General features: G+C 45.6%; 1 protein-coding gene across 2 annotated transcripts in view; it reads right to left on the bottom strand.

Annotated features, from left to right (window-relative positions):
- SLC39A10 (solute carrier family 39 member 10) overlaps window positions 1-20584 on the bottom strand; it is a 104886-nt gene extending 84302 nt beyond the window's left edge. Inside the window, exon 1 of one of the 2 annotated variants that reach the window (XM_070421729.1) lies at window positions 20190-20584. The gene's annotated coding sequence lies outside the window, so the exon portion shown is untranslated. Of the gene's footprint in view, window positions 1-16142; window positions 16164-20189 lie in introns of those variants that run through there. The other variant, XM_070421730.1, reaches the window with a different exon arrangement.
- Between the last annotated feature and the right edge of the window lie 766 nt (window positions 20585-21350).

The raw sequence follows: 21350 nt of genomic DNA, 5'->3' as shown, positions 1-21350 counted from the left end.
AAGTCATGTTTGGTGAAAATCTTATAATACTAACTATTTACATTAGAAGAGAAGAAAGGTCTAAAATGAATGACCTCAGCATTTACATAAAGGAAACAAATTAAGAATTAAGGATGATGCCTACATTTTCCACCAAAAAAAAAAAAAAAAAGGAAGAAGAAGATGACCAAATTAAATCCATGGTAAATAGAAGGATGAAAAAAGATAAGAGCAGAAATCAGTGAATGAGAAAATGGACAACAGAAAGAGAGAAATCATTGAGACCAAAAATAAACCAAGGGAAAGAATATTGTTCAAAGGTCTAAAGGAAAGACTTGTTTCTTTCAAGGAAGAAAAAGCTTCCCTACCTCTTGATCAGGAGGCAGAAATCGAGAAGTCCAACCGGCCGAGCAGGGCTCAGTGGGCAGCCCCGTGTCGGGGTGGTGGCTATAGGAGTGTAGGCCATTTCCAGAAATTAAGTTCTACATTATAGGAATGTGTTATCTGGAGATCTAGTCTGAGTGAGATCTCGGTTTTCGCAACAAGCCTGGTACAGAAGACTGCTTGCTTCTGCAGAACGGCCGGCATTTTCACGTTCAAGGGCCTTGTCTTCTTCCTCAGGACTGGGACCGTTTCTCTTTGGGGCCATTAGACCCGCAGGTGAACGATGAAGAGCTGCTGCGGATTCACACCAGCTCCCTATCCTGCCGGGCCGGGCAGCGGGGCTGCTGCCTGCTGGCCTGCTGTCCGCTCTGCCCTGGAGGCGGAGGAAGCCACATGCGACTGTGGAAGAACATAGCAGAAATCTACAAGCCGGGGTGTTGACTTAGGACATTTCATTTTGTCCTTAAATGTAGGTATCCTTTTCCTCTAGATCTGTGCTAGGCAGCTACACAGACGTGAGCAGAGCAAGGACGGTGGGCCAGGTACAGAAGGCCACCAGGGTGGACAGCCCGACTCTTAGCAGTTTGGACCCCCTGACCTTTCCCCCTTGGAGATAACATCTAGGCTGCAGTTATATGTCAGCTCCAGGCCCAGAAAAGCAGCAAAACCAGCCCCAGCTGCCCTCTGGACCAGCTGCCTTGGATAATGACCCCCACCCTGGTGCCGGCCAATCAGTGGAGATCACAACCCTAAGAGGACACACCTGGAAGTGCTGAATGTTCTATTGGATCTTCCCCTGGGGCCTCCCCTAACACCTCTGCCCTTAAACCCTAGGACAGGTTTAAACGCTCAGTGCAGCTCTTCCTCCTGGGAACAAGTCCATGCCTTCCCTTCTCCTCCCCTCCCCCAGCCTCGCTACCATTGGCTTCCTCACCCCAAGCTCCAAGGCCCTTCCTTTACCTCCACACCTGTTTCCTAAGCCCTTTCTTCTAGGAACCACTTCTACCTCTGTGATTTTACAAATAAATGTTCTCTTACAGTTGGAGTCTTGGCTCTGAATTCATTCCCAGCTGAGGTTGCTGAACCCCGGCTGAGTGAGACATCTGGTGCGGCTCCGCCACTACCACAGACCCACTGGACCCACTCTCCCCCTACTCCTTAAACTTTTTAAAAGGAGGCTCTGAACCAAATAACTTTCCATACAGCATGATTCGATGGGGACTCATTCCTGAAGTGTCTGTTGTCCTAAATGCCTAAGGCCAAAGATTCTGAGCAGGTCTGACTTTGGAAGAGCGCTTTTCATTTCAGAAGTCATTCTTCTTTCTTTTTTTTTTAAAATGAATTTATTTGAGCCAAACTGACAATTGCTGGGAAGCAAAATCTCATTGGTTTGAGAAAATGCTCCCCCAAAATGAGCATTTTTTTTATTTATAACAACGGGTGCAGGCTGGATTTGGCCCTTGGGCAGGGCTGTAGTTTGCCAACCCAGGTTGGATTGGATAAAATGAGCGTTCTTGAGAAGACTGTGGAGCAGGCCCGGAGAGGAGGAATCCCATGCCGTGAGCCTGCTCCCAGCACCGCCTGAGGTTTCTGAGCCCCTGGCCACGGGTGGGGAGTGGGAAAAGCTGAGGGCTGACCCCTTCCCTACCTGCACCAGCGTTTAGGGCAGTGGTTCTCAACCTGTGGGTCGAGACCCCTTTGGCGGTCTAACGACCCTTTCTCATGGGTCGCCTAAGACCATCCTGCATATCAGATATTTACATGACGATTCATCACAGTAGCAACATGACAGTTATGAAGTAGCAACGAAAATAATTTTATGGTTGGGGTCACAACATGAGGAACTGTATTTAAAGGGCCAGGAGGTTGAGAACCACTGGTCTAGTGGAACGGAACTAGTGGAACTGAACTGCATGGATGGGCAATCGATTAAAAAAGGAGCAGAGTGCCCCAGATGGGAGCCAAGGGTGGGGCTGGAAGACTGGAAGCTCGGCTTCCAGAAACCTCTTCTCACAGAGGCTCCATGAAGAGGATGCTGAGGCCACTCCTCTGTGGCCTCCGCCCCGAGATGCTCCCCAGACGCCAAAGCAGGGGTGGGACCTCTTTTCTGCCAAGGGCCATCTGCATATTTATCACACCACTCACGCGCCATACAAAATTATCTCTTTAAAAAGTAGCCTGCTGTACATATTTGGTCAAACATTTCATTAACCCACCCCTAATGCCTTAGCAAGGCCGGGCGTTCCCCACCCCTGGGCTCAAGGGCCAGGGCATCCAATGTTTTGCCTGTGTAACCCAAGTGAACGTGTTCTCAGCTCAAGGCCCTAGTTCTCATTCAACTGAGGGGTTGTGACTAGTTCACGGGAGATGTGTCTCAACTAATTTGTTCACAATATTAAAACTGACAGACATGTACTTAGGTTTACTTAAAATACACACAAGCGTAGATCCAGTTTCCTTGTATTCGATGGCATTCTATAAGCCCGAGTGTGAAATGAGTGGTTCTGCCAGTTGGGGAATCCTGGGATTTTGTGTGTGAACAGCAAAAAGACTGAGATGCACTCTGATAAGACAATGCTAACTGTAAATCCAATGGTTCTGTTCTTTCTCTTCATTTTTATTTTTTAATATATTTTTATTGGTTTCAGGGAGGAAGGGAGAGGTAGAGATAGAAACATCAATGATGAGAAAGAGAGAGAGTCATTGATCGGCTGCCTCCTGCACACCCCACACTGGGTGTGGAACCTGCAACCCAAGCATGTGCCCTGACCAGGAATTCAACCTTGACCTCCTAGTTCATAGGATGCTCAACCACTGGGCCACACTGGCCAGGCCCAATTGTTCTGTTTTTAAAAAGATGTGCTAGGCCCTAGGAAAAAATAGTATACTAGTACCCTCCAGACTCTATAGTGAGACCGGAGACTTGGCTAAATTAGAATCACAACTAGATTTTGAATTAAAAGAAGAAAAACAAAAGCTTTCCTCCGTTTACAGCCAGCCAGCTATCATTTGCAGTTACTCAGAGATGAATGAAATCTCCGAAGACACTTATCGAAATGCTTCCTTCCTTTTGTCCGCTTCCCAGCACACCAACCCCAGACAGGGGGACAAACAAAGGTCAGAATTTGAACTCGCACACGCTGGTCATGAACTACTCGGCAAGAAAAGTAGCTGATCCGGTGGGAGGGGCTCCAGTTTCCGTGGGGTTGGGACGAGGGCATTTCAGTTTCTCCTGTGAAAAGGGAAACCTAATGGAGAATATCCTTGAGAACCTTCCCATTTCCTTCAGTGGAGATAACTCAGCAGGGTTACCGATTTCTCTCGAGTACCGTAGCTTCTTGGCAGTCCTGCTGTGGAGAAATCTGGGCTCTGCACGTTTTCAGGCCTCTGGTAGGACAATAAACTCTTTCCAGAACAGTTGAGGTGAACAGAAAATTCCTATGATTTGTTTTATACAAGGTTGGGCAAAAGTCGGCTTACAGTTGTGAGTAGGTGCAACAGTTTGTTCTTATATTATTATTTATCAATGACTGTATTATTTTTCCATAGGAACAACTGTATACCTACTTTCGCCCCTCCATGAATGTAAAGAAGCCAGACTGAGCGTTGGCAACGGTGGGGATCACGGCTCAGACCAGAGCTTGGCTGAGCCTGTCTGTGTAAAGAACCAGAGACAGGCGTTGTGGGCCGCAGGGTCGCTATGGCACCTGCTCAACTCTGCCCTCGGGGCAAGAGAGCGCCCGAACAACGCAGTGTTCCAATAAACCTTATGCCTGAAACTTGAATTTCATGTACTACTACTTTCTTTCGATTTTTCTTCTTTACACATTCAAAAATGTCAAACCCGTTTTTAGCTTGCAGGCTAGAGCAGTGGTCGCAAACTCACTAGTCAACAGAGCCAAATATCAACAGTACTTCTTCAAAATAGACTCGCCCAGACCGAAAACCGACTTCTGCGCATGGGCCACCAAGTTTCAATCTCACTGTACGTGCGTCCGCACGTGGTATTTTGTGGAAGAGCCACACTCAAGGGACCAAAGAGCCGCATGTGGCTCTCGAGCCGCAGTTTGCCGCTAGAGGAACAGGTGGGGGGCCTGATTTCGGCATTGGGGGACTAGACTGTTGACCTCTGACCTAGACTCACACGCAGCCACGCGCCACAGTGTAGTTGCTATAAAAAGGCTCCAAGCCCAACGCGAATGATTAGAGCTGGCCCTTGAGCAACCTGGTCTGAACTGCACGCGTCCACTTGCAGGCGGTTTTTTTCAGTAAAGCTGTTAAATTCTCTCTTTCTCTGATTTTCTTTCTCCTTCCCTCCCCCTCCCCCTCCCCCTCCTCCCCCTTTTTTTGCAGTAAAAGGCTTTATTGTTTGCATGTGGCCCAGTGCTCCGGAGAGGCTCCGGGTGCTTAAAGGACGCCTACTGGTTTCGGGGAGACCCCAGGGGGATGCAGAGGGGCCCCCAAAGGCCTCTGGGCTCCCAGGCTCCTGGTGCTGCTGGAGGGGGAGCCTTTGGGAGAGACACTCGCCAGCCCCGCCCAGGGGCCGCCACCTGCGGAGGGGCCAGGTGTGGCCCATCTTCCTGATGAGCCGCCCTCCTCACCCGGAGGTGGTTCCCAGGGGTCACGGCGGAGGGTCGGGGGCAGCACCAGGGCCTGCAGCTCCACACAGGCCTGGGCCACCTCCTCCCCAGGCCAGGCCTCCTCGGGGTCCCAGTGTCACCCCCTCCCCTGGGGAGGCTCCAGCTCGTCCTGGAGAGAAGCGGCCCCCGGGCTGGGTTTGCGTCTTAAGAGGCTCAGCGCCCTCGGCTTCTCCAACTCGAGGAAGACGCGCCTCTCCCCTCCCTGCCCAGAGACAGGTAGGCCGGGCGGCCGCGGGGCAGGTGGGGGGCGGTGACCGCAGCCTCCTCCTGGGGGGCGGGGGGAGATAATGCTGACAAATCTGGGAGCTCATGGTTGTTGGGAAATAAGGAGTTAAGGTCCAAAATTGGTGTTGGCTGGTCTGGGAGGCCGGGGAGGGCCGAGGTGGCTCTGAAGGTGGCGGCTGGCAGATGGTGGAGGGAGGTGGGAGGATGGAAGCAGGTGTCCCTGGGCCTGTTCTGTCCAAACAGGGTCCAAGCAGGAGCAGTCCCGGGACCAGCCAGGGCACTGCCTTCTATGATTTTTCTTAGTAACATTTCTCTTTCTCTAGTTTACTGGTACTTTCTTTTAATAGTTCTGTGTATAAAACATATAACACAAAATATGTGGTAATGGCCTGTTTATGTCATCGGTAATGCTTCCAGTCAACTATAGGCTCTAGTAGTTATGTTTTGGGAGAATCAACATTAATACACGGATTTTCCACTGTATGAGGGGTCGGCACCCCTAACCTCTGGGTTGTTCAAGGGGTCAATTGTAAGTATAATTGGGGGCTACTGGCATGTTGCATTGTTTGGATTTGTCGTCAGAAATCCCGTAGACACGGACTGCTTGACTTGTGGTTTCTGGAAGTTTTCCAAAAGTACTAATAACGAGGATCATAGTGGAGGTCTGGGAGACACAGTTATTAGTGCCTCAACCATGAAATTCCCTTCTATTCGTGTATTTTGTTGTAAACGCTGTTGTGCCCGCTGGCTCAGTGGTTGAGCGTCGACCTATGCACCAGGAGGTCACAAGTTGATTCCCCATCAGGGCACATGCCTGGGTTGCAGGCCCAAACCCCAGTGCGGGGCGTGCAGGAGGCAGCCCATCAATGATTCTCTCTCATCATTGATGTTTCTCTCCCTCTCTCCCTCTCCCTTCCTCTCTGAAACCAGTAACGAGGTATTTAACAAGCAAGCAAACACGTTGCAGTGAACTTGGCATTCTGTTCCCTAACCGGTTGTCCTGCTGATTTCTAGTAACCGGAAAGCTCCCACTGTCGGGCCTGCTTGGACAGACCCCCTCCTCCTCCAAAGATATGGCCCTGGAATCGGAACTCAGAGAAGGAGGCTTGCACACTCGCCTCCATAGTAAGAAGTTAGGTAACAAGTCAGGTGCAGATCCCATAGGGCTGAGTGACTTCTACCTGGAAGGATTGTTCCGAAAGCCAGCTGCGGCCATGGGACCTGGTTTCGTGTATGGTTTTCTGCAGAAAGGGGTAAGCAGTACGCAGTTCTCAGTACAGGAAAGCAAGGACTTCAGAATGAAAAGGAGAGAGGGGACCACTGCATGGCAGCCCCTGACAAGGAGTCCTCCCTGTCTCCGTACGCAGCCAGGATGACAACAGAGATGCTAATAGCGACAGGGATTTCTCTGATTCTTATGAGAATGTGCAAATGTAAATGACCAATGGCTCCAGCTGTTGGTGACTTTTGGGCTCTTCTAGTCCTACTTCCTGGGGTGAGTGCTCTCTTCTCTGCATGCCCTCTGCCCCCCAGGGGTAGCAAACTTAAGCAATTGATGTATTTCTGTTGCTTTCTCCCTATACCTCCTCTCTCAGAAGTCCAAACCCGAATCTGAAATCAGTTCCGGTCCACACTTCCACCTCTATCTCCTTTCATGCCAGTGCTTGATCTCCTAAGAATGTCACCTTAAATCGTATCCTGAAGCTGACAATAGCCTTATACCCTGGCAAGTTACCATGACAACCCTCAGATTCGCTCCTGGAAACCTGTATCAGGAGTTTCATCCTAGTTCCATCACTGTGTTCCACAGCCCCACCCTGCCCTCTGGGCCCTATCGAGAGAGAGAGAGAGAGAGAGAGAGAGAGAGAGAGAGAGAGAGAGAGAGAGAGAGAGAGAGAAAGAAAGAGAAAGAAAGAAACAAAGAAAGAAAGAAAGAAAGAAAAGAAAGAAAAGAAAGAAACAAAGAAAGAAAGATAGATAGATCAGTGCTAATTCTTCCGCTCAGATTCGCTTCTTGGAAGAGATGCGATTGGACAAAGAGACTACCCGGTCCTTGAAATGATTGCGATCAAGGAAAGAGAAACCCTGCCAAAATCCTGGAGTCCTCATTTGGCTCTGGGTGGCGGTTTCGATTGGGCTTTCCAGCTTTTCATTCATTTTTAACGTGACGGGTGTGGTTACAAATCTAGGGTGATGTCTGACAGCATGGGGTTCCCCCCTCCACAGCTCTGCAAAGGCAGTCAGCACTCACTTCGGAAGGTTGCTGCTGGTTTACCGGAGAAGGGTTTGGGCTCGGACTGGGTACAGCAGGGGCCCAGCGCTTTGCTTGTATTTGTACACAAACCAGATTTCTAGTCAAGGGCACAACAGCGCCCTCAGCCCTCCCCCCTCCCCCCAGGCCCCTGGTCTTCAGACAGCGCGTGGGAATGCCTGGTCCCTGAGCTGCCCAGGCATTTGGCCGGAGAGAGGGGAGGCTGGGCCAGGGCTCAGCCTCACTGTATTCTTATAGAAAACAGAACGAAATGCTAACTTGGGCTCCTTTGACGGCTTTTGGAATCAAGTACTAAATGCTGTAAGGCCTAGACGGCCAGCAGCTATTTTTATTCGAGCTCCATAGAAGTGCTGGGAACACAGGGATTCAAACAGTGCCACGCACGTCCTGTCCACTGCTGTCCAGTGCGGTCCTTCAGGCCCTGCACACGGGAAGGGGGGCGGGGGTCCGGGGTTCGCTCTCTCACACCCGCCTGCGGTTCTGGAAACCTCCGACGGTTGCGTTTCACAGAAAACAGTGGGTACTCCCTTATTGCAGGGGATGGGTCCCCCACCGAGGCCGCCGTGGAGGAAGTTTGTTCCCCACAGCTCCATGTCCGCACTGCTTTCCCCGCCATGACGTTTCAGTGCCGGCCTCCGAGAACTGAAAAGTGCTCGCGCCTGTGGTCATGAAAAAAGCGGGGTGTGGGGCCTAGGGGTAGAAATCCAAGCTGCAGAGGATGGCGCATTAGCCAGAGGAGGAAGCTGAAAGAAGCACCGAGCTGCTTTTTGGCTCAGTGGACAGAGCATCGGCCTGCGGACTGAAGGGCCCGGGTTTGATTCCGGTCAAGGGCACGTACCTAGGTTGCAGGCTGGATCCCCAGCCAGAGTCGGGCATGTGCGATGTTTCTTTCTGTCCGCCCCCCCCCCCCCCCACTCTCTTTCTAAAAAAAAAAAAATCAATGGAAAAAATATCCTCGAATGAGGATTCACTGAAAAAGGGAAGAGACATTGAGCCTTGAGTGAAACAATCTAGTGGCCTGAGCTTTCGTGTGAGGTTATCGAAGAAAAAAAATTAAGATTAGATCACCATACGTTTATAGAGAGAATTGAGAAATATCTACTTGGCTATATGGAGTAGGTTAAATAAAGGTAATCCAGAACTTAATCTTGTTTATTATTGAAAGTATTATATGATACCTCTTTCTGCCATCTTGGAGCCTGAGGAGACCTGCTGAGAACGGGACTTTAGAAATGATAAATAAGCCAGTGTGGGCAGTGGCTGAGCATCGACACATGCACCAGGAGGTCACGGTTCGATTCCCAATCAGGGCACATGCCTGGGGTGTGGGCTTGATCCCCAGTAAGGGGTGTGCAGGAGGCAGTTCATCCGTGATTCTCTCTCATCATTGACCTTTCTATCTCTTTCTCCTTCTCCCTTCCTCTCTGAAATCAATAAAAAATATATATTTTTAAAGTGAAAAATGTGACTGGAAGGCTGTGGTCCAAGGCCATTTTTGCTGGCCTCACACAAGGGAACACACAGCTCTTCTTAAAATCAAAGGTGTGTGTGTGTGTGTGTGTGTGCGAGATGAAACTGACTTCTCTCTAGGCAAGAGGCGTGCGTGTGTGAACAGAGCAAAGAACACACAGTGACTCCTGGTGGCAAAGGGAACAAACCCAGCCACCTGGGGAGAGGTACCTGGAGCTCATGGAAACAGGGCATGTCTGTGCCAAATTCTGAAGCCACCTTCCCACTAAGGCCTTGCACACAGAACCCATGTAATGCTGCCCCCCTGGCAGGTCTACAGTTACTGGAAGTAAATAAATAAAAGTGGATTGGTTCTCTTGTAAAAAATAATTAGTATATGCTACAACAGCTGGGGGATTGGGATCGAGGACCAAAGATGCAAAAACTAACCACCATCACCCATGTCGGCAGAAGAACGAGAAAACGAAAGACTCACATTATCTGGAACAATCTCACTGAATCTGTAGAACTGAGACCCTGAGTCGCTTTGACCACACCGTCAGGTACAGGAAGAAAACTAACCCTGCAAACACCTGTTTTTACCGATGTGGCTCAGGTAGTAGGTGTATTTATTGTGCTCCCGTCACTGCTTTGTTTCAGGGAATAACCATCAGGGCATCTAGAAGGCTACTCCAGATTTCTCCTTCAGGCTTTGACCTTCTAAATCACATACGTCCTGTCAGGGCTGTCTTAGGAGGAACGCCCAAGGCCAACAGGGGTAAAGAAATAAATTTATTGTTACATCTGCTAGCAGCGGGTCTGGTGGCATCCGCAGAATGCACTCGGGTGGGCCTCCTGCATGGGGAGCTGAGCGTTTCCAGCAAGAAGAGGGTTTGCATCCAGAGCGAATTCCGACTCGAGGCCTTCCAATGGCCTGGGGCCTGAGCTTCTCTCTCAGGGAGTGGGCATCCCGGTACACCTCACAGCTGGCCTTGCCTCACAATGCCTACTGATCTGACTGGGCCTGCAAGTAACGTTCTTTTCTCTTTAAAAATGTACCCTTGGCACAACTAATCTGAAGGTGCAACATATACAAAATAATTTAAGGGCACAACGCAATTCCAGCAGAGACTGTACATAATAAGGCAGGACTGAAAATTTGTTATACATCTCCTTAGTTCAATGTTAGTTCCCCAGGAAGCACAGATACTGTTTCATGACCTCAGCCTTTGGGTTTGTATTGTCTTCGATGCTTCCACGGTTCAGGCCAGCATTATGAAAACCAAGCGTGCTCTTTAGATGTCTTAATGTGCACACTTTACATCATCTGGAAATTTACCTGCATTTATTTTCATTGCCTACTGTCCGTCCTAACTTCCCTTGGTCATTCACTTAATATTTCATTTCATCGTCTCATAAGCCTTTTGCAATTCAAGTCAGCTTTTCTGATTACCTGGTTTTGAATAGAAAATTTCTTCAGTTTGTCCATTGATTTTTCTGCGAATGTTCCCTCATCACATCAAGTAAATTTGGGGATTAGTGATCAACTCAAAGGCACGAGGTCATGCTAGCAGTGTATCTTCATTACAATTTTACGAATTTCACTGATTTAAACATTTACCAGTTCAGTTTTCTGATCAGCCTGACAATCTTTGCTGGTCAGATTGCTTATTTTCTGAGTAAATTACACACGGACCTCAGACTCTCTGTGAGGCTGTAAACTGCAGGCCTGCAGTGTGTTCACTGGGCCAGTTTCCATGTTTTGAGCCATCAGCATCCATACCCCCACTCTCTGGGATACGAGGCGATGTGTCTCACACTAGGAATTTAAAAGGTTTTTGCTCTTGTTTCCTTCCTTCTGGTTTGAAAAGTTGATGGGGTGACGGGATTCAGGACATGCCACGCCCAGATATGCCACTTGGGTGCATTGATTCCACGGAGCTGAAGGCCCTTGAGAAATAGCAGGTGCCTGGCGGGCTCTCAGCCCTCCCCCTGTCTGCTCAGAGCAGGTCATAAAACCTCCATGCAGAAAAGCCTGCTCCCCCCGTGCCTGGAAGAAAACATTCTTATCACCAGACACTGGGATTGAGCTGGACTGGACGAGCAGACTCACTAAAATGACCTTATCTCCCCTTAGTTCCCTCTCCTATAATTACCAGTCGTTGTCCCATAATTGACGGCCCCGAGCCCAGGGCCTGTGTCCTGTCACATCCCCACAGTTACCGTTCTTGTAAGTAGGGATATAGTTTCGGACCCGAGGGCTTCTCCAGGCCTTCATTTTCCATCTGAAGATACCCACGCCCATGAAAAATAGCAAATTAATGTGTATATTTTTTTTTTCACTGTTAATCTGTTACATGTCAGTTTAATTCTTAGGCCAGCCACAGAACTCAAGCGGGTAAGAGAAGTTTGCTCCCCCACACAGCAAAGTTTTCACACACACACACACACACACACACACACACACACACACAGAGTTCTGCATTTTTTGCACATTACATTACATAATGCTGCCTGATAATTGTGTTATATATCCCACTTTCTACATCATCCTAGAATCTAGATTCTCAGAATTTAAATACATCTTGAGAGGATCAAATCAAACCCGTAATCCAGGTCTCACTTGGTTCACAATTATGATTATGTGGACCACACGGCTGACTCTTCAGCCCTTGGGTGAACCCCAGCATTGCTTAGAGGGCTGGCAAAGAAGCAGTGGCCTGAGTTTTGTTTCTTCTTATAATGACTTCCTTTTCAAAACATAAATCTAGCCATTTAAGGTTTCAAATAAGTGTGTCCCTGTGTATACCACAGACATCAATCATTTAATTTTCTATGTTCCGAGCACTTATATTTTTCACTATAATTAGTAGTTCCTAGATCTGTAACTGCTAAGCACAAGAGAAAGAGGTTGGAAGAGGGAAAGGAACATGGTAATGAATCTCAAGATCAAAGGCAGCCAAATTTCTCCTTGAAAAGTCAGTGTCTATTACACAGAAATTCAAGTTTATGTCTTCAACAAACTAAACCACTAATACCCCAGAAGCACTCTACCATTTTTGCATCTTGGTCTAGTGCCACCCCCACAGCATCAGGTTCAAGTTTAAGCAGTGGAAGAAAGTAGGCGGGACAAAGAGGCACCGAACATCCTTCCCACAGCCTCGTAGCCATGCCTTAACTCTGGGTGGGTTGAACATAAGAAGACTTACCCCAGCAACAGCTTTTTAAGGTGCCTTAGGTCCAAAGAAAACGGGCGAAGTTCTGCTCGCCCTTAGATTTCTTCCCTTGATTGGTGAGCCAGGGTGAGAGGTCAAAATGCTCTCAGCCTGAGCGGAAAGAACTTATTCCCAGAGACTGGTCCTCTGAAGGGGGTGGGGGTGGGTTGCTGCTGCTAATTAGCATCCCAATGCCTCCCCATCCAATCCCAATCTACGGCCTACTTCTAGCTATTGTGATTTTTATGGCCTGATCATTCTGTTTTTGTTAGCACAGATCTTTGTTTCTCAACTTCCTAACTCCACTGTCTACTTGTCCTGGACTCTCATTTCATCCTTGAGCTATAACCGGCCTCAAGATTTACTCCTTGGAGGGATGAGTCTCAGGATCTGGCCGTGTAGTTTCCACTGGAAAGTTAACAAATCGCTGAGAATCCGGCTGCTCTGTGGGCTCTCTTCCTTCAGATGTGGCTCCCACATATTCAGGGGCGGCCTTTTCCTTCCTCAAGGCCATGTTCCTCCTTATGGACCATCTCTGGAGCCTGGAAGGTGTCAGGGACAGACAGGGAAGTGGAATTCTAAGGTTTGATTTCTGTGTCGATGCATTCAGTTCTCAAGGACAGCAGGAGAGGGGTGCTCACCTTTAGTCCCAGATAAAACTAGAAGTCTCAGGAGGAAGTGGAGAGCCCTTATAAAATAGGCCTCGTCACACAGGTTTGGGGGGAAATAAGGGGCATCTGCAATAGTGTCAACGGTAAAAAAAATTAAATTAAAAACGCAGGCATCATCATTACCGCCATCCTTAATAATGACATTATTGCAACTGGTAGTTTCATAGCACGCTTACTGTATGTCAGACGTTACCCTAAGAATGAATTACTCTTTAATCCTCTGAACAGCCCTGTGGAGAAGGGGCTGTTCCATCTCCATTTTAAAAGTAGAAAACTAGAGTTTACTGGGTCAAATTTGGTTGACATATTGAGTGGTACTACTGTACTATACTGTATATTAGAATACAGTCTACCTGACTCACTGGTTTCTGTTCTTAAGCACTCACAATCTAAAACTCGACCTCCTGAGCAATTGGGTTTTAGAGACAGAAACCATCTTAGCTGTTGAGTGTCTCCTTGAGCTTGATAGAGAATTATGGCCACTTGATATATTTTACTTATAAATTTTTAAAAAAATTACTTATCTACTAGTGTCCCAGTGCATGGATTCATGCACATTGAAAGGAAATTAATTAGAAGAAATATTTTAATATCACTATTCTCCCTTTATAATAGAAGTGTCAACCAAATTCATGACAATGACAAATCGAAACATATGTGTGCGATTGGCGCCCGTGAGAACTTTTTATGTATCGCACATGTGCGAGTCAACTTGGCCTTTTATAGATACAGAATGAACTTGCTTAATTATACCTGCTTTCTGATTTAGCTAAACTTTTTTCCAGCCCAATGAGAAACCCCAACTTCTCTTTCAGGTAGGTAATTGTCAGCAACACAGCAGTAAATATCAACGCAAAACAGATTATTATTGCAGATCACACAGGGAGAACAAAGGGTAAAATATTTAACTGCAGCAGCATTTGACTATATTCTGCGCAGTGAGAAAAGCTGAAGTCATTTTCAAGGTCCACCATTTCTTATATCTTCGCAGTCAGGTCAAGTTTCTAAGCTTTCTAAAGCTCCATTTTCTGGCTAATGAAAAGAAAATAGAATTCCACCAAGTCTCCTATCTACCTGCTCCAGGACTTCTGTGAGGATCAAATGAGATGAGGTACATAAAAACACTTCACAAACATTTGTTTAAACTGTAAAGTGTTTGCACCTGGCTATAAAGCAAGCTGTGTTCCTGGGCTGAAGAAACTCCAAGGAGACTAGTTGCTAGGGAGAGGAAGCCAGGCATTGCTATGTGATGTCATTACCCAGGGCCCCTAGCGACTGTTTCCAGGCTGGGCTGGGCTGTGGGCCACATTTTGACCCATGGGGTCTCGCAGCATTGGCTGCAATTTGGTGTGGTGTTGCTCCAGGGAGGTGGCAGGGCCTGTGTCTCACTTGGGGGAAGCTAAGTGTTGGTTTGTTGGTGCCAGGTCTGTGGTCCGTTTATTTTTAAATGGCCAGTGCACGTCATGCCAGCTCCTGCATTGAGCATCTGCCCCTGATGGTCAGTGCGTGTCATAGCTACCGGTCAGATGGACACTTAGTCTTTTATATATATAGATTATCTAATTCCCTGACCTAATACTGATAATGAATCAAGAGTATCAGATAAGCCCTGGTGGGCGTGGCTCAGTGGTTGGCCTGCACAATGAAGGGTTGCAGGCTCCATCCACGCCTGGTCAGAGCATTGGTGTGGGAGGCCACCAATCAATGTCTCTCTTACATAAATGTTTCTCTCTCTCTTCCTTTTTCCCTCCCTCCTGTCCACTCTCTCTAAAAAGCAATGGAAAAAAATACCTTTGGGGGAGGATTAAAAAACAAAACAAAACAGTATCAGATAATTTATCACTTGTTTATGGTGGAAAACACAGAAAAACCTAAATCAAGCATTAAGGAAAACATGTACTGATAATTATTTGTTCAGCAAAATTATTTTCCAAAGTGTGTGTTGTTTTATGAAAGACAGAGAAAACATTCGTTTTTTTGGCAGCTACCCATTTTTATTTCAGTTTTGTCGGTTTATAGAAGTATGTGCCAGGAAAGCTTAATCACTTTAGTTATCTCATCAGAAAATCTTCATCTAAAACTTATTTTTGCCTTAGAATGCAGTCTGCTAAAAATGGACTTTTCTAATTATCTTTCATTATCTCATCTCGCCCACTAATATCTTCCATGCATCTGCTCATCAAGTCCCACAGATTTCCAAATGGGATTAGCAGGCTTAACAACTCGCTGTTAGCTACAGTCACCAGTAGCACCCTTTGAGGATGTTTTGCTTATCTTCTGCTTTAGCAAATGTGTTATTATTTTAGTATCATTTGGTGGGTAACAATCTGGAATTTGCATCTGAAACATGAGTTTCATATTTTTAAAAAGTGATACAGAAATTTTATTTTATTTTACTTTATTAAATTCTATTGATATCAGAGAGGAAGGGAGAGGGAGAGATAGAAACATCAATGATGAGAGAGAATCATTGATTGGTTGTCTCCTGCACATCCCCTACTGGGGATTGAGCCCACAATCCAGGCATGTGCCCTCACTGGGAATCAAACCTGGGACCCTTGAGTTCACAGGCCAATGCTCTATCCACTGAGCCAAACTGGCTAGGGCAATACAGAAATTATTAATGATAATAACAAATACCCGATGTAATTTATTTTTACTGTATTTATTAATAACTAAAATATTTTCAAGAAAGCAGTCATGCCATTTTTTTCTAAAACATTTATATCTATGCACATGTAATTTAATTGTATACATATTTAATAGTATACTTGTTTTTAAAGAAGATTTTTTTGGGATCTGGGAAGAAAGCCAACAAATTGCTTTTCTATGACGCAGGAATATATAACTTCTCTCAAGAATTGGAGGACAAACTCTAAGATAAGGTTTGTCTTTTTTGTTAAGAAAATATATTCTCATTTCTAATGAACTGTCATGACAGAAAATAGAATCGTTGCTGAGAATTTTTACTTTAAATAGTACGTAGTACTATTGCTTTGAACTTTGAGAACATTATTTTATAAAATGCTTTTGTTATTTATTTTGATGTCATACTTACATCGTCAGCATTCCATTCATCTCTACTTTTTAAAAATAACATGACTTATTTTTTATACTAAGTGGAATTGGATTTGCTTTAAAGTATATTGTCCTTGTTTTGGGAAGCATCAGGTACTCAGATTACTGCATCTACAAGGAGTATCTTTCTCACTTTGAAATGATGGGTCTTTTCTGTCTCCTCTATACTTATTCTTTCCTTCCTTCTTTCCCACTCCTTCCCTCTCACTCTTCCTTCCTTTTTTCTTACCTATTTTTCTCTCCTGCTTTCTTCCTTTCTCACTCTTTTTTGAAAGATGGTGGCTTAAAAGGAGGCAGTCACAGACTCTTGGATCTGCAGGGCTGTTCGTAGCTTTTAGAGGCAACATGTAGCTTCACTTATATTTGGAAGGTGGAATATTGCACATCTGCTGACTTCAGTATTAGGCCATGGCTAGGTAATAGCACATTTCAAAAATGCCAACCTTGGCTGGGAGACCCTAGATCAATGTATAGGAGCTCAGGAGAGCTGAGCTGTGATAATCTTCACTTTGAACTCTACACACAGGGTCAGGGGGAGTACAGATGCTCTTCCCTGTGCAAAAGGTGAGGTTCATTGTCTTGCTTTCTTTATAGCCTGCTATGGTTAGCAATCAAAACAGGAAGTGTCATTGTTAATAGGCAGAGACATAAAAGTTCTGTTCTTAGCAACACCTTGCCTCTCTTTCCCACGAGGACATCTGGAATGCAGGAACTTTGGGTGCACCAGATGGCTTCCTCGGTTCTCTTCAAAGTGGGAAAGTTTGTTTTTGTTTAAAATGAAGTGAAAGGAAAGCTATTTGCCATTTCAGAGGAGAACGCCATTAAGTTCCTTTCGGATCTGTATGAGCATCTGGGGTCATTTGTCACATGTGCTAAGAAATGACCAGTACTGATGGAACAGTGTTTTATTTTTAGAGAAAAGTCTCAACACATTTTCCCAAAATAATTGTTTTAAATCTCTGCTTCCTTGCAGAGAAATTCTGTCCATCGCTACGTGTAGATCCATATACTTTTATGATAAAGACCACCTTTCTACCCAAATATACTGATGGGGAAAGGCCTGCATGTTATGGTCTCTGCCTGCAACCGGTGAAATAGAATTCCATTTCCTAGGTTCCTCGTGCACAAATACTAAGAAGCCATTCTTGTAACACTTGGCTTGATATGATATTTTAAACAAAGAGAAATGTGTCATAGGCCAGGGATGGGAAAGCCAGAAAAGAAACTCTATGGTAAATAGATACCTCGGTCTCTGAAGTTTCAGGTTTTTTCCCAGCCCATGTCTATTGGCAAACCAATATTCTAGAACAAAATAAGAATAGGCATACCTTTCTACAGGTGAAATGAAGCTAAGCTACCTTTTCTCTTTTCGGAATGAAGTAAGATTATTTCAAATAAGGATATACTAATGTATTGAGGGAATATTTTCAGCTCAAATGCTTAATTACTAGTAGAAGTTTATCTTTACTGCTAGGCTGCTATCATCCTAAAAATACAGCTTAATACCATTAACAGAATGAAAGACAAATCCCCTACCCTGGCCGGCCTGGCTCAGTTGTTTGAGCATCTTCCCACGCACTGAGGGATTACCTATTCCACTCCTGGTTAGAGAACATGCCCAGATTTCAGGCTTGATCCCCAGTAGGGGGCGTGTGAGAGGCAGTCGATCAGTCGCCCTCTCCTTTCCTCTCTCTCTAAAAAAATCAATAAAAACATATTTTAAAAAATCAAAAAAGACAAATCCCCAGATAATAGACCAGAAATTTAAGATAACACTTTCTACATACCCAAATCCAGTCAAGGACTTGACCAAGAATACCATTTTATGCATCTTTCATTGTGGTCTTAAATATATTTGAATGTGGAGTTCCTCATGTATTGATTTCTGCATACAATTGGAAAAGAAATTTTCTGACTTACCTATTATAGAATATGATATGACTGCCCTTTAATGAAAAACGAGAAGCATTTTGGAAAACTATTGAACTAGTTTAAGAATTGATGGTGCTGGACCAAATCTCCTAACTAGAACTTTCTTTCATTTTTTTCTACCACCAAAGTGTAGACAACGCATAAAGTTAAACGACCAGAATGACCCTCACAAGAGGTCTCTTTATCCCCCACATATTATTGTAACAGAATTTGCTTGAGATTCCATTTGTCATCTGTAAAATCGATGAGGAGCATCAAGAGTTAGCAGAGTAGAAGAGGGGAAGGGACTAGTCCTGGAGCCTCAGTGTTTCAGAGGGCGGTGTGCTCACGGGGCCATCGGGGTTAGCCTCCAGCCTTTTCTCTTCCCCAAACTCATGGTGTTTCTGTTAACTTTTCGTTTTATAAGGTGAGTTGGAAATGTAATGGGTGTTATGTATGCAGTTGTTATTTTGAAATTATGGGGAAATTAAAAGGAAGTAAGCATTTGATTGTAGGATCAAAGTTCTTAACAACTCTGGGATCCTTATAAGAAGAAATTTTAAAAACTAAAATACTTTACATTTTAAAATTATTTTACAGTTTACAAAGCACTGTCATATAAAATCATTTCATCTGAAATACGACGAGGGAGGTCCAGGGTCACAGCATGAGTTAGTTACTAGCAGAGTTATCACCATAAACTATGCGTCTCTCTCTTCTCTTTCTATCTCCACATATTTCTCTATCAATCTCTTTCTCTCTTTTTCTCTCCCTCTCTCCATCCCCCCTGCCCCCCCTCCCCCACCCCCCATGATCGAGTCTAAAACTTACTTTGTGGATGCTTAACAACATAAAAAAAAAAAAGAAAAGCTTTCTGAGGGCAAATTTAGTGCCTTATTTATGTTTGCATCGGTACTAGCTAATCCAGTGTAGGTACTCAGCTGTTCGTTGAATGAATAAATGAACGAATGAATGAAATAAAATAAAAACACAAAATGAAACACAATTTTTCCGATAGTAAATAAGTAAATAAAAATAGAAGATTAATGTTGCAGATTTTAGACAGCTATTGAGAAACTCAAGCACTGTATTATATGCTATCTAATCTATCTGTCATCTCTCTTGTTAGCCTCATTCCATGTAATACATCTCATCATCTATTATTATTTACACATTTCCAGGTCACTGTCATAGCGATTATTTAGAAAGACTGTGGACAGCATGGAGTTAGGTTTCACCTTCAGTAACATAGGGTTTATGGGACTACAACAAACAGAAATGTCATTACCTGCCACATCTGGGAGGGTGCAAGACCATTAGCTTATATTTACATCAGCGCTCATTTGTTGTTGCTGTTATATATTTGCTAATACATTTCAAGGGAAAGCATCACCGGGTCATTTCTATGTTATCCCATCAGCATGGCTTATCCATGACTAGGTTTCAACTGGACATGCTTAGATAAAACAAGTTTTCAAACATATATTTCTTCCCACTCGCACGTTTGGGTAAAGATCCTAGATGTGTTGAGCTTTATTTTGTTTTTGGCAAAGTCTCTACAAGTAAATATTTCTATATGTGACTTGGAAGAAAACATAGAGGGAGAACGAATTACTTCTTTCACACTAATAATTACCGGGTTCAAATACTTGCAAGATACACAGAGGAAAAAAATCTCAAAGAACAGACAAATTTCACAAAACCAAACCCCTAAAACAAAGATGAAATAACCAGGATCTGACTTAGAGCCTCTAGATCAGCGGTTCTCAACCTGTGGGTCGCGACCCCTTTGGGGGTCGAACGACCCTTTCACAGGGGTCGCCAAAGACCATCAGAAAACACATATATAATTACATATTGTTTTTGTGATTCATCACTATGCTTTCATTATGTTCAATGTGTAACAATGAAAATACATCCTGCATATCAGATATTTACATGACGATTCATAACAGTAGCAACATTACAGTGATGAAGTAGCCACAAAAATAATTGTATGGTTGGGGGTCACCATAACATGAGGAACTGTATGAAAGGGTCGAGGAAGGTTGAGAACCGCTGCTCCAGATGCAGACCAAAGAGGAAATGACGGGAGAAAAGGCCCAGCTGTTAACTTTGCCAATTTAGTCCCTGCCGTGTGGGAGCCCGACATGGTGCCATCTAGTGACAAGAGACCAACATGCGATCAGTCACATAGGAGAGGTCGGTGAGGTGAGGTTCCCAGGAGGGCTTTGTGTGCAGGGGAAAGCCCTTCTCAGAGAGTCCACCTGGGGAGAAGAGCATCCTCTCTCCTGGACACAGAGCTGTGGGAACTCCCCTCTGAGCTGCAGCGCGGGGACCTTCATTGTCAGAGATTGCCACCTACCTGCTCTCCGCACCTCTGCCGCCTCCGCTGCCCGTCACCTCGGGTCCCAGCTGAGCTCAGGACCCTGGAGAGGAGCCGTGTCCCGGTCGCAGCCCCACACAGTGCCAGGTGGGGGGTGTGGAGCCCTTGACAAACCGGCCTCCACAAACTCAGAAAAGCAGTCCAGGAAAGCGAAACAGTCTGTGCTCGACCACTCAGCAAGGACAATAAATAAGCAGTTCAAAGAGTAAAGCTGAAATAGGGGCAGGAGGAAGTCATCTCTGTTTTCCTTGGCCCAGGGCTGCAGACCTGAGGCTGCCTCGCCCACCAAACCCGCCTAGATATGGCTCTAGCAGGGGGCCCTCGGGGAATCGTCCTCTCCAAGTTATCTCATCTTCTGTAAGCAGATGGCATAGATTTTTTCTTTTTAAGAGAAAGACCAACAATCTGTCGCCTGTGGGATTCTCAAGTCCCGTTTCTTTGGGGTGAATTTTTCACAGCTAGACTCACCAGCCAGCACTGCTGCCATAGATACAAGTCAGAGCAGGAGCCACTTCGCTGCCTGCACATTAGTCAGGAGGGAGCGGTTGTCAGCTGCCCTCCACTAGGCAGTTAAAAACCTCTGTGACACGAGAAAGAAAAACTTAGCATCTCAGCCTCAAGTGTGTTTGCTTGTTTTCTCTCTGCTGCTGCCATGGCGCGGTGATGGGGCACAATGCGTGGAAATTGCATAACCATCATTTCCACAAATCAGAGCGGAGCGGCCTGGGGAGGCCCGGCAGGGGCGGCGGCGTGGACCGGGCTGAAACCTTGCTGCTTTTGTGTCTGTTAACGTAGAAACACTGAAGTCTGTGAAGAATTGTTGTGAGTTTATTTGAGCCAAACTGTTGACAATTGCCGGGAAGCAGTATCTCAACGGATGGGGATAGTGCTCCAGGGAATGGCGGTCTTTCATCTATTTTTACACATGGCAATCAAAGGAGGAGACGTAGGTGGGTCACATGAAATCCATTGGTGATAAGAGAGGCGGGAGAAAGCAAAGCAGGGAAACCCCTGGGATCGGATAAAAAGTAAAATAATAGACACACACTTAGGTGGGTGCTGCAGGATAGTTAACAGTCAACGGTCAACATGATACAACAACAATGAAGGAACCCAAGGGGTCCGGAAAAAGGGAAGTTA

The sequence above is a fragment of the Myotis yumanensis genome, unplaced genomic scaffold, assembly GCF_028538775.1.
Source record: "Myotis yumanensis isolate MYYU_CA2020_CCGP unplaced genomic scaffold, mMyoYum1.0.hap1 SCAF_8, whole genome shotgun sequence".
Classification (NCBI taxonomy): Eukaryota; Metazoa; Chordata; class Mammalia; order Chiroptera; family Vespertilionidae; genus Myotis; species Myotis yumanensis.
Note: the sequence above shows the minus strand (reverse complement) of the source record. Positions and strands in the feature narration are given on the sequence as shown.